Genomic DNA, 10,741 nt, shown 5'->3' on the forward strand with positions numbered 1-10,741 from the left:
ACAGTTGGACCAGGCTCTTCTGCAGGGGATAGAAAAACTGGTCCCTGAACCACTCGTTGCCCCACTGCGGCACTCAGATATCATTGAGTAACACTGCTGCCAGGACTCGGGGAGAGAGATGGGCCCTCCCCACTTGCCTACCTTGGCATTCTTCTAGACCTCTGCTTGCCTAGTCCCTGGCATCAGAGAGACAACAGCCAACTGGGAGACAGATGGTGTCATCTGCAGCAGCACCATCTCCCACAGGGACGAGGCCTGGTTAAACTCTCGTCTGCCCACTAATCTGCTGGGGAGTGAAGGAAAGGTCGGGGGATTAGCACAAAGCCAGGGCAAGACCACAGATCTCCAAGCTTGAACCCATAGCGTGACCCTCTGAGGCTCTGTTTCCTCATCCATAAAATGGAGATACTAACCTATGCCCTACTTACCTCACAGGCCTGTTGTAAGGATCAAGTGAGATAAATAAGTGAAAGAAGTTTTTGAAAAGTTTAAAGCCCTCTCGAGCTGTCAATCCTGAGAAACACTCATTATTTGTAGATGAGTCGTCAGGCACCCTCAGCTCACAGAAAACAAACCCCAACTTAATAGTGATTTTACAAGGTCTCTGATGAAATTCGACACAGGACCTTGATTTGGATCCTGGATCAGAAAAACAATGCTATAAAGTACATTACTGGACAAATAGCACTATCTGGATAAGGCCTGAATAGTAAATAATAGTCTTCTCAATGTCAGGTTTCCTGTGGTGACATGTGAGAATGTCCATGTCCCTAAGAGGTACATACAGAAGTATTTAGGATTAAAATATCACGATGTCTGTGATTTACTCTCAAGTGATCAGCCATAACAATAGCAACAACAATAATATTAGTAGCAACAATAAAAATAACAATCATATATGTATATCTATGTTTACTGAGGGATAAGTGGGCTTCCCAGGTGGCGGCAATGTAGGAGATGCAAGAGACGTGGGGTTCAATCCCTGGGTGGGGAAGATCCCTTGGAGGAGGAAATGGGAACCCATTCCAGTATTCTTGCCTGGAGAATCCTATGGACTGTAGCCTGGTGGGCTACAGTCCATGGGGTCGCAAAGAGTTGCACATGACTGAAGCCACTGGGCACACACATCTTGTAATAAATCCCTTTCTGCTTAAACAATTTAGATTGAACCCTTTGTTTGCAAGGGAGAACCTTGAGCTACTGGAGAGCAATTAAAATATTCTGCCAAATTAAAAAGAGATAAAACTACTGTCTTTTAAAAAAAATTTTTTTTTCTCTCTCAGTAGTGTTTACTTTTTTTTACCATTTTTAAAGATTTATTGAATTTTTTACAATATTGCTTCTGTTTTATGTTGGGGGTTTTTTGGTCAAGAGGCAGGTGGGGTCTTAGTTCCCCAAGCAGGTATTGAACCCACACCCCCTGCATTGGAAGGCAAAGTCAACCACTAGACCACCAGGGAAGTCCCTAGTGTCTTTTTTTAAATGCAAACATTAAGACATACAACATTGCCAGGAGCCTGGAAAATATCCTTGTACCCATTCCCAATCAGTAACCCTCCAAAGGTAACCATTGCTATGATTTTTATCACCATGGATTATTTTGCCTGGTTTTGAACTTCATGGAATAAGTCATACATTCTAACTTTACTCTTGTGTCTGACTTCTTTGCTCAGTATTTTTATTTTTTACTGTGAAATTCATCCCTCCTCCTATTTCAATGCTGTGTACAGTTTATTTCTCCATCCTCATATTCACAGACATCTAAGTGGCTTCCAGTCTAGGGCCATTATGAATAAAGCTACTGTGAACATTCTAGGCATATACCTGAAAGTGGAATTGCTGGTCTGTCAGCTTAGGACTAACTTTAGCAGATATTGCTAAACAGCCATCCAAAGGGGTTGGAATTTACATCCCACTAGCAGTGTACAGGGCAAAGGTCTTTGTCTAATATTACAGTAACCTTGAAGAGTAAGGAAGTCCACATCTACCTGATCATAGTGGAAGTGATGCTGATTACCAGAAGTTTGAGGTGAAGACTTCAAAGAAGTCTATGCCTGATTCTACTGCAGAGAGCCTGGGCTACACAAGTCCAGGTGGAAAGTTCAGACTTCCAGTACCCAGACTCGTGGGACAGGCAAGATGCAATTGCATAGAGAGAGAACAGAGCCCTACAACAAAAATGATCTTAAAAGGTCAAGTTCTGGCACAATGGAGTACAAAGGGATTATTTTCCTCTCCTCTCCTTTTATCCCACCAATTTCAGGTTAGAGTTCTTGTTCCTTCGATCTTAACTCCCTATTCATTCCATCCAGTCAGTCCCCTACTAAAGAAAGAAAAATCCCTGGGCTTTCATCTAGGAATGTAGACTTGGAAAGCACACAGACATAGGCTTGAATCCTGATCAGGGCCAGGGTTAGGATGAGGCAAACAAGGTGACCGCGTGCAAAATTTAAGGATCAGCATTCTCTTGACCCTGAGAGTGAGGGTGTCCTTATATTTTACATCCCAAGTCCTCCCTTGCGTCAACCTAGTCCAGACCCCAGTCCTGATTGTTACTAGTTATATATCTTTGACAAGTGGCTTAAGTTCTCTAAGCCAGTTTCTCCAGTTGGAAAATGAGAATAACACCTACTACAGAGGTGCTCATCTTATAAAGTGGTAGCACAGCGCTCAGTTTAGTTCAGTTCAGTCGCTCAGCCGTGTCCAACTCTGCGACCCCATGAATCCCAGCACACCAGGCCTCCCTGTCCATCACCAACTCCCAGAGTTCACTTAGACTCACATCCATTGAGTCAGTGATGCCATCCAGCCATCTCATCCTCTGTCGTCCCCTTCTTCTCCTGCCCCCAATCCCTCCCAGCATCAGAGTCTTTTCCAATGAATCAACTCTTTACATGAGGTGGCCAAAGTACTGGAGTTTCAGCTTTAGCATCATTCCTTCCAAAGAACACCCAGGGCTGATCTCCTTCAGAATGGACTGGTTGGATCTCCTTGCAGTCCAAGGGACTCTCAAGAGTCTTCTCCAACACCACAGTTCAAAAGCATCAATTCTTCGGCGCTCAGCTTTCTTCACAGTCCAACTCTCGCATCCATACATGACCACTGGAAAAACCATAGCCTTGACTAGACGGACCTTTGTTGACAAAGTAACGTCTCTGCTTTTCAATATGCTATCTAGGTTGGTCATAACTTTCCTTCCAAGGAGTAAGCGTCTTTTAATTTCATGGCTGCAGTCACCATCTTCAGTGATTTTGGAGCCCAGAAAAATAAAGTCTGACACTGTTTCCACTGTTTCCCCATCTATTTCCCATGAAGTGATGGGACCAGATGCCATGATCTTCGTTTTCTGAATGTTGAGCTTTAAGCCAACTTTTTCACTCTCCTCTTTCACTTTCATCAAGAGGCTTTTTAGTTCCTCTTCACTTTCTGCCATAAGGGTGGTGTCATCTGCATATCTGAGGTTATTGATATTTCTCCCAGCAATCTTGATTCCAGCTTGTGCTTCTTCCAGCCCAGCGTTTCTCATAATGTACTCTGTATATAAGTTAAATAAGCAGGGTGACAATATACAGCCTTGACGTACTCCTTTTCCTATTTGGAACCAGTCTGTTGTTCCATGTCCAGTTCTAACTGTTGCCTCCTAACCTGCGTATAGGTTTCTCAAGAGGCAGATCAGTTGGTCTGGTTAGATTCACACAAATGCTCAATGACATTTACTTTTTGTTATACTTAAACCCAAACCAGGTTGACTTTTGCTAAGAATGAGATTGCTAGAAACTTAGTTGACCCTGAGCAAAAATGATTACAACCCATACCTCTTCCCCCCTCCTACTCCACCTAGTCTCATGATCATCCCATCTAGTCACATGATGGTCCTTTTCCTCAGCACTCCCTGGACAATTCAGTTTGAAACTAAATTAAAAATTTTATCTTGGATAGTTTTGGCCATGACAGACCCAGTGCAGCCCACCTTCCCAATTCAGAGACTCACCTCAGTCTGCTTGGGGAGATGGTCTACCAACCTTGGGTGGGGATAAGGGTCAAACAAATCAATAAGATGATTCCCTGTATTCTATTTATCTGGAAATTCAGGAGGAGGTCCACAGAGGGAGATGGATGAACTAATTGAGAGCTTTGGAGACAGAGTAAATATCTAAGCCCCCATACCATCTTCAAAAGTGAAGTCTCATTCATTTCCTTTGAAGTACATCACCGAGGTGTGTGTGAACTGGCTCATCACGTTCTGATGAATTTTCTCCCCCTTTCCAGCCCAGAGTGTAGGGAAGATGAGAGCAAACTCTTTTACACAATCTTGGGGATCTCCCCCACCCCCATCAAGTATTCGTGGCATTTATGTGGTATCAGCAAGATGCATGATGTGAGTTAGAATTTTTTTCACTTTCATATGGAAAACTTGAAACATCCAAAAATAGAAAGAATCATATAATAAACCCTCATGTAGCCATTGCACCATTCCAACCATTACTAATTCATGATCAATCTTCTTTCACACCCTCAGCCACTTCTCCTGTCCCTATATCATTTTAAAGCAAGTCCCAGACCTCATACCATTTCATCCATCAATATTTCAGTGCACATCACTAAATATAAGGACTCTCTGTTTAACATAGCCATCATTCAATTATCGCACCCCCAAATTAACAAAAATTCCTTAATGCCATCAAGTACACAGTGTCTGAGTTGTCTCAAAAATGTCATAGAAATGATCATGACACATTGTTTTGAATCCAGATCCAAATAGGCTTGGGACTTTTAATTCATCTTTACTGTTAGTCTTTTCTCCTCTCATGGGATGATTACATCATAGTTCTAAAATTCCTGCCCCAAATGTGCACATAGCTCACTTTGCTGATACCACATAAATTCCATGAATACATGATGGAGGAATCGGGAGGGGCTTAGCACACACTCCTAATTGTAGCCCATCAGACTGTTATGTGCTGGGTCTCAAACTGTCGACACATCATAAATTCTCAGCATTCTCAGCAGGGGGTGGGGGGGGCTGGGACCCTTTTGATTGCAACCTCTCAGGGAACATTGTGTTCCCCGGTTCTCTGCTTTGCTAATTCAGCATCCATTCTGCCAGCGCAGGGAGGGCTGGGGGACAGACTGGTTTCCAGAATGGACTGTCTCTGCCTCCAAAGTGGTTTGGCTGGCTCCATCAAGCCCCACAAAGTTCCCAACCTCCCTCAGACCCCTTTGATCAACCAGCCCATGGGCGTGATGGTCCGCCAAGGCGACAGGTGTTGGCTTGAGGGCTCAGGCAGCGACCGTGATAGGGAGCACACTGAGGGAGACCAGGACATGGGAGTGGGAATGTCTGGTGCCGCAGCAGCCCCAAGGAGATACTGTGGCTGTAGCAAAGACTCCCACATGTCTTCTCACGGGTGCCACTACACCTGCACTTTTTGTGACTTCATTTCAGGCAACTACCCCCCACCCTTCTAGATTCTGGAACCCACCTCCACTCCAAGAAACAGATACACCAGCCAAAGCCTTGCCTCTCAAAATATGTTCCGCGGGGCCCAGCAGCACTGGCAGGTTTGTTGAAAATGCAGCGTCTCAGGCTCTACTCCAAGCCAACTGAGTCAGAATCTGCGGGTGAACAAGATCCCCAGGGCCTTTGTGTGCGTGCTCAAGTTCCTGAGGAGAGGATGGCAGGGCGAGAACTTGAGGGCTGGGATCGGTTTTTCTCTCCACATCCTTGCATTTCACCTGCGCTTCCCCGTGAGGGGCCGCTGCTTCTTAAAATTGTGAAGGCGGGGCCGGTGAGAACTGGCAACCTGGTAATCAGGACTAATGGGTCTCAAAATGGAAAATGAGGTTCTCCTCTGCCTGTGCCCAAGGGCACAGTCCCTGGCCCCCTCTCCCGATGCCCAACAGCGCCCTTGGAGATCTCTGTTCTGGGAGAACTTGCTTTTAAATGAGAGTCAATGGACCAGGTCGCGAAGCTGTCAGAGGCAGGAATTTCTGGTGCTCGTGACTGTTGTAATTAAAATCATCCGAGTTGACTAAATTGGCCGAAAAGGAACCAGGCCCACATGACTGCTGTTCAAAGGGGAACAAAATAGCTCCTAATTTGTTAATTAAAAATATGAATGCACTCCACACGGAATGGCTGTGCGTTAAATTCTATTCAGATTCCATTAGAAAACAAATAAGCTCTGTGCCCTGATTAGAGGGACCCAGTTCCCCCAAATCTGTGTGGATTTGGCCGGGCTTTTTTCAGAGAACACATTTAGAGCTTGCAAAGACCTTGCAGTGAAGTCAAATTCCTGGGGAGACTTCTCTGGTAAATCAATCTGGTAATTAGAAAAACACGCCAATAGATTAGATCTGCTCTCTGTTTCTTCATCATACTGATGAGACGGGTTCAAAGAACATGTATTTCCAGAGAGATGGGGGAGGCATTCCCTACTTGCTCGGAAATTCATGCACTATGGAAACTGACAGCTTCGAGACAGGAGGGGGAAGACAGAAACAGAAAAAATAAAGCTGAGTTATTTTATAGAGAAGGACAAGGGAGAAGCCACACCTGCCTTCTGCTCAGCCTGCCCCTCTCCGGCCACAGATTTGAATTCCCAGCCCCACCACCAAGCAACCCTGGGTCGGGCAGTTGAGCCTTATGCTTCTGAGAGTCAACGCTGGCTTACGGGCCCTCCTGGGTCATGCCAGCATCGGCCAGGTCCTGCCGCTCCTCAGGCCTTGAGTGTCCCTGAGGCTGCCTCACTCAAGCTCTCCACCGCTGAACACCGATTCCCCATCTCAAGCCCGGCCCACTGGGGCCCAGTGCTCCCAGGCAGTTTCGGGATCACTTATAGCCTGAGGCTGGATTTGCAAGGCTCTCTCCAGAGGAGCAGGGTTAATCTCTGCCTCCATGGGGTTCATGCTTTCCTGAGGCCCAAGGTTTTCCCCAGAAAAACACCAGAGCCCTGCCGGCATACCCGCCTTGCCATCACTGCCCTGCCCCCTTCTCCTCCTTCAGTGGCTGGATTCTGCTTTTCCCCTGCTGCCAACCTCCCTGCCCCTTTTGCTGCCTTGGGGCCATGGCGACCATGCTGCGGCCCCAGCCCGCAATGGAAATCTGGGCTGACCAGAGGCCATGTGTCCTAGGCAGCCTGGATGGACGAACCTCGCTGTGTTCACACCTTCGGCCTCCTGTAGCCTCTATAGGCATTTATAATGGCCCAACTCCCCCAGCCCTCAAAAGTGAGGCCTTTGATCTCAATCCCCGCCTCTGGATGGGTGCCAATCACACCCTCTCAGGACACATGCAGCCAACCCGAGGCCGTGCTGGTCTCTGAGGGCCTCCCTGAAATGGCAGGTCTGCATCTGCTGGGAGCATTTTTCTTAAACAGCTACAGCTCAGGGATGTGTCATGATGTATTTATTTTCCAGACTCACTGGGGTTCTTGCAAGGTGTGGAAGCTGTGGCTTTTGCCCTGATTGGAATGAATTATTTTAACACCCTTTAAAATGGGTTGTCAGGAAAAGGTGCACACACTTAGAGTCAGGCCCACTGGGTTCAAGTGGCCGCTCCCGCTTCCTCTGGCTGTGACCCTGGGCAAGTACTTAACGTGGCAGATGCTGCCAATGGCCTGCTCACGTGCACCCGTTGCTCGCTATTCCCAGGCAAGCTGGCAGCTGCTTACTGCAAGAACCTGTGAGAAGCCTGAGGGCTTTCTCTCGTGGTAGGAGCAAATGCCACTTTCTACAGGGCAGGACTGAGGTGCCAAAAAAGTTGAGGCTCCCAGGAGCCATCTTCAGCCAATGAGGGTGGGAGTTAGAGAATGAATCCCGCGGTGCCCTTGCACTTGGGGGAAACAGCTCTGAGGCGTGTTCCACAGTCTCCCGGAGTTCCCTGGGAGGACAGGGTCCCAGTTGCCCACAGCAGTCACCTGCCCATGGCTACTCTGGCTCCCCACCTCTGCTTCCTTCTGATGCCTACTGGAAGCACCACTTTTTATTTGCCAATGATCCTCAAATCTCAGCTTAGGGTCTGATTCAGGGAGGGAGAGTGAACGTCACCTAAATCACTTAACTGTCAAGCTTGCGTGCATGCTAAGTTGCTCAGTCGTGTCTGACTCTTTGCGACCCCATGGACTGTAGCCCACAAGGCTCCTCTGTCCATGGAATTCTCCAGGCAACAATACTGGAGTGGGTTGCCATGCCCTCCTCCAGGGGAATCTTCCCGATCCAGGGATCGAACTCGTGTCTCCTGCATTACAGGTGGACTTTTTACCACTGAGCCACTGCAGAAACCCCTCATATGATTATGGAGGCTGACAAATTCCAAATCTGCAAGGTGGGCCAGCAGGCTGGAGACCCACAAAGAGCTAATGGTACAGTTCAAGTCCAAAGGCCATCTGCTGGGAGAATTCTCTCTTGCTCGGGAGAAGCCAGTCTTTTGTTCTACTCAGGCCTTCACTGATAGGATGAGTCCCACTTACACGAGGGAGGTTGATCCGCTTTATTCAAAGTCCACCAATTTAAATGTTAATCTTATTCCAAAGCACCCTCACAGAAACATCCAGAATAATGTTTGACCATACATCCGGGCATACTGTGGCCCCACCAAGTTGACACCTATAATTAACCCACACAGTTAATTTCTCAAATGACAGCCAAGATTCTATGACTAGATCAAAGGGAGGCAAAAACACTAACATCGACTAGAATTACAAAATAAATAGTGAAGCCCAGCAAAACCATCTTTCAAGTGTCTGGGGGATGGTTACCTGGGTCTCCCCTCGGCTCTCCCTCTAGGCACTCGCTCCAGCTGCATGTTTTCAACCATTTCAGTGTTTGGAAGGAGTCTTCTTAGAGGGGAAGATACAAGAAGCAAAGCTCAAGTCAGTAAATTTTCTTACTTGCTGATAAACTGGTTCCAAGTTCCATAAAAAGGAAGGTAAACAACTCTGTAAAATAGTGCAGAATGTTTTGTTGTAATTATTATTATTATCGGCATCATCTGGTGATTCTAAGTGTATTATCTAGTCATTTCTGAGACTGTAAGTTATCAAGAATTATTTCTAGCATGACACAGACCTTCTTTCTAATGATGGAGAACGGAATGTATCCATATGAAAGGATAGTTGCTAAGAAGTAAGGGGAATTCCCCACTGACAACTGAAAACTGGTTACCACAAGTTCTATGCACAGCTGTTGCAAATGCTGCGTAGGACTGCTGTGCATCGGTAGCCAGCAGGCAGTCCCAGGAAGCCGAGGACAGGGCAGCAGCGTCACGGACCAATAGCCCCTTGGAGCAGGCTAGGAGAAGGAGAAACAGAAGCAAAGAGAATTCGAGTCCATCTCAAAGTCATCAAAAGGTGAGGGGTCCAGGGCACCGTAACCTTGGCTTCACAGGGGCCTCTGAAACTGGAATGACCTTCTGAGTTGCCCTCCTCCCGCCCCCAATCTGGTCAGTATCCTACTGATTAGTCATTGGACATGAGCTGCCCCAGGAAGGGTTGTGACTGAGGGTCCCTCTCTCTGAGGCCGTCCCTGAAGATGCAGAAGACTCAGTACCACCACCACCACATCCTTTACTAAAGAAGGGACGCCGGGACTGGCATCACAGTGCCCACCCCAAGTGCTGTCATTTGCACCAAACTTCATGGAAGATATTAGATATGTAATGAAAATAGCCCTTGTTACTGCATCTTACATGCCACCGATGTCTCCAGTAACACCTTAACATTTAGGAAAGGAGGTTGTAGCAGAATGTTCTGTTGGAGATTCAACTTGAATTTTCACCTTTATTATGTTTAGAGAAGGACCAGGGAAACTCTTGGGCTGCCTATGGGAGCGTGAGTCAGCACTGGGGCATGACGTCCCACCAGGCTGGATAAGAATTGGCTTTTTATGTTTAAGGATCAAAAATAGGGAGCCACCAGGCCCATGTGGGCCTCCCTGAAGCCAGTGTATAAAGGGCTTTTTGTGACTTAAAGGTCTGGACCCAGTTGTAGATAATCAAGATCAACTGCCTGAAAAAGAGGGAAGATCAGCTCACTGGGGTCAGAGGCTGTAAAGGAGGGGTCTCTGGCCCCGAGGAGCAAAATGGGGGCAAGAGAATGGCCAGGGAGGGAACTTTGGGGTTCCAAACCTAGTGGAGGAGACTGCCCTAGATTGTCAGGATTGGTTTCTGGTCCAGGAGATTGGGAGGCCTGTGGACGTGGGAAGCAGACACCACATTAACTGACCATTCAGAACAGTGGCTATATTTTCCCTAACATTCAGGAGACTCAGGCAGGCAGGCCATCAACCCAGATAGATCCCACCCATTTCTGTGCATTGGAAACAAGTTCAATATAGCTGCTATGCCTCTGTCTTGGTTCCTGACCCCTGCTTGCAGCCCACCGGTTTCTGCTCCAGGAGAAAGTCCAAATTCCTGGTGTGGGAGGGATTTGGGATAACTTGCTTGTTCCTCTAAAACTCTTCTGTTCTTCTGCCTAGTTTTACCCACAGATCTTTTTACAGGAGATAATTCCGTTATTCCACAAAACAGGGATGAAGTTTCAATTGCAAATAATCCCAGGGGAAGCAGCTCCTTTATCTGAATTCACACTAAGGTATAAAGGACAGTGAAAAGAAGAGCATCTAAAGGAAAAAAGAGGTTACATGGATGGAGTGGGGAGGGGAACAATAGTAAAAAGACAGAAGGAGCACTAAAACAAGAGGTTGTATACTAAAAACTTCATAATTTTGCTTACGCCACCCC

At 46.9% G+C, this 10,741-nt stretch overlaps 1 long non-coding RNA gene across 3 annotated transcripts in view; it reads right to left on the reverse strand.

The window, feature by feature from the left end:
* Positions 1 to 7,823, reverse strand: part of LOC147340167 (uncharacterized) — a 42,237-nt gene extending 34,414 nt beyond the window's left edge. For all 3 annotated transcript variants that reach the window (XR_015159556.1, XR_015159555.1, XR_015159554.1), the window contains exon 1: positions 5,484 to 7,823. This is a non-coding gene — a long non-coding RNA (uncharacterized LOC147340167). The remainder of the gene's footprint in view (positions 1 to 5,483) is intronic.
* Between the last annotated feature and the right edge of the window lie 2,918 nt (positions 7,824 to 10,741).

This window comes from Bos grunniens, chromosome X, assembly GCF_055505025.1.
Source record: "Bos grunniens cultivar Pamir isolate PY7600 chromosome X, Bosgru_T2T1.0, whole genome shotgun sequence".
Lineage (NCBI taxonomy): Eukaryota > Metazoa > Chordata > Mammalia > Artiodactyla > Bovidae > Bos > Bos grunniens.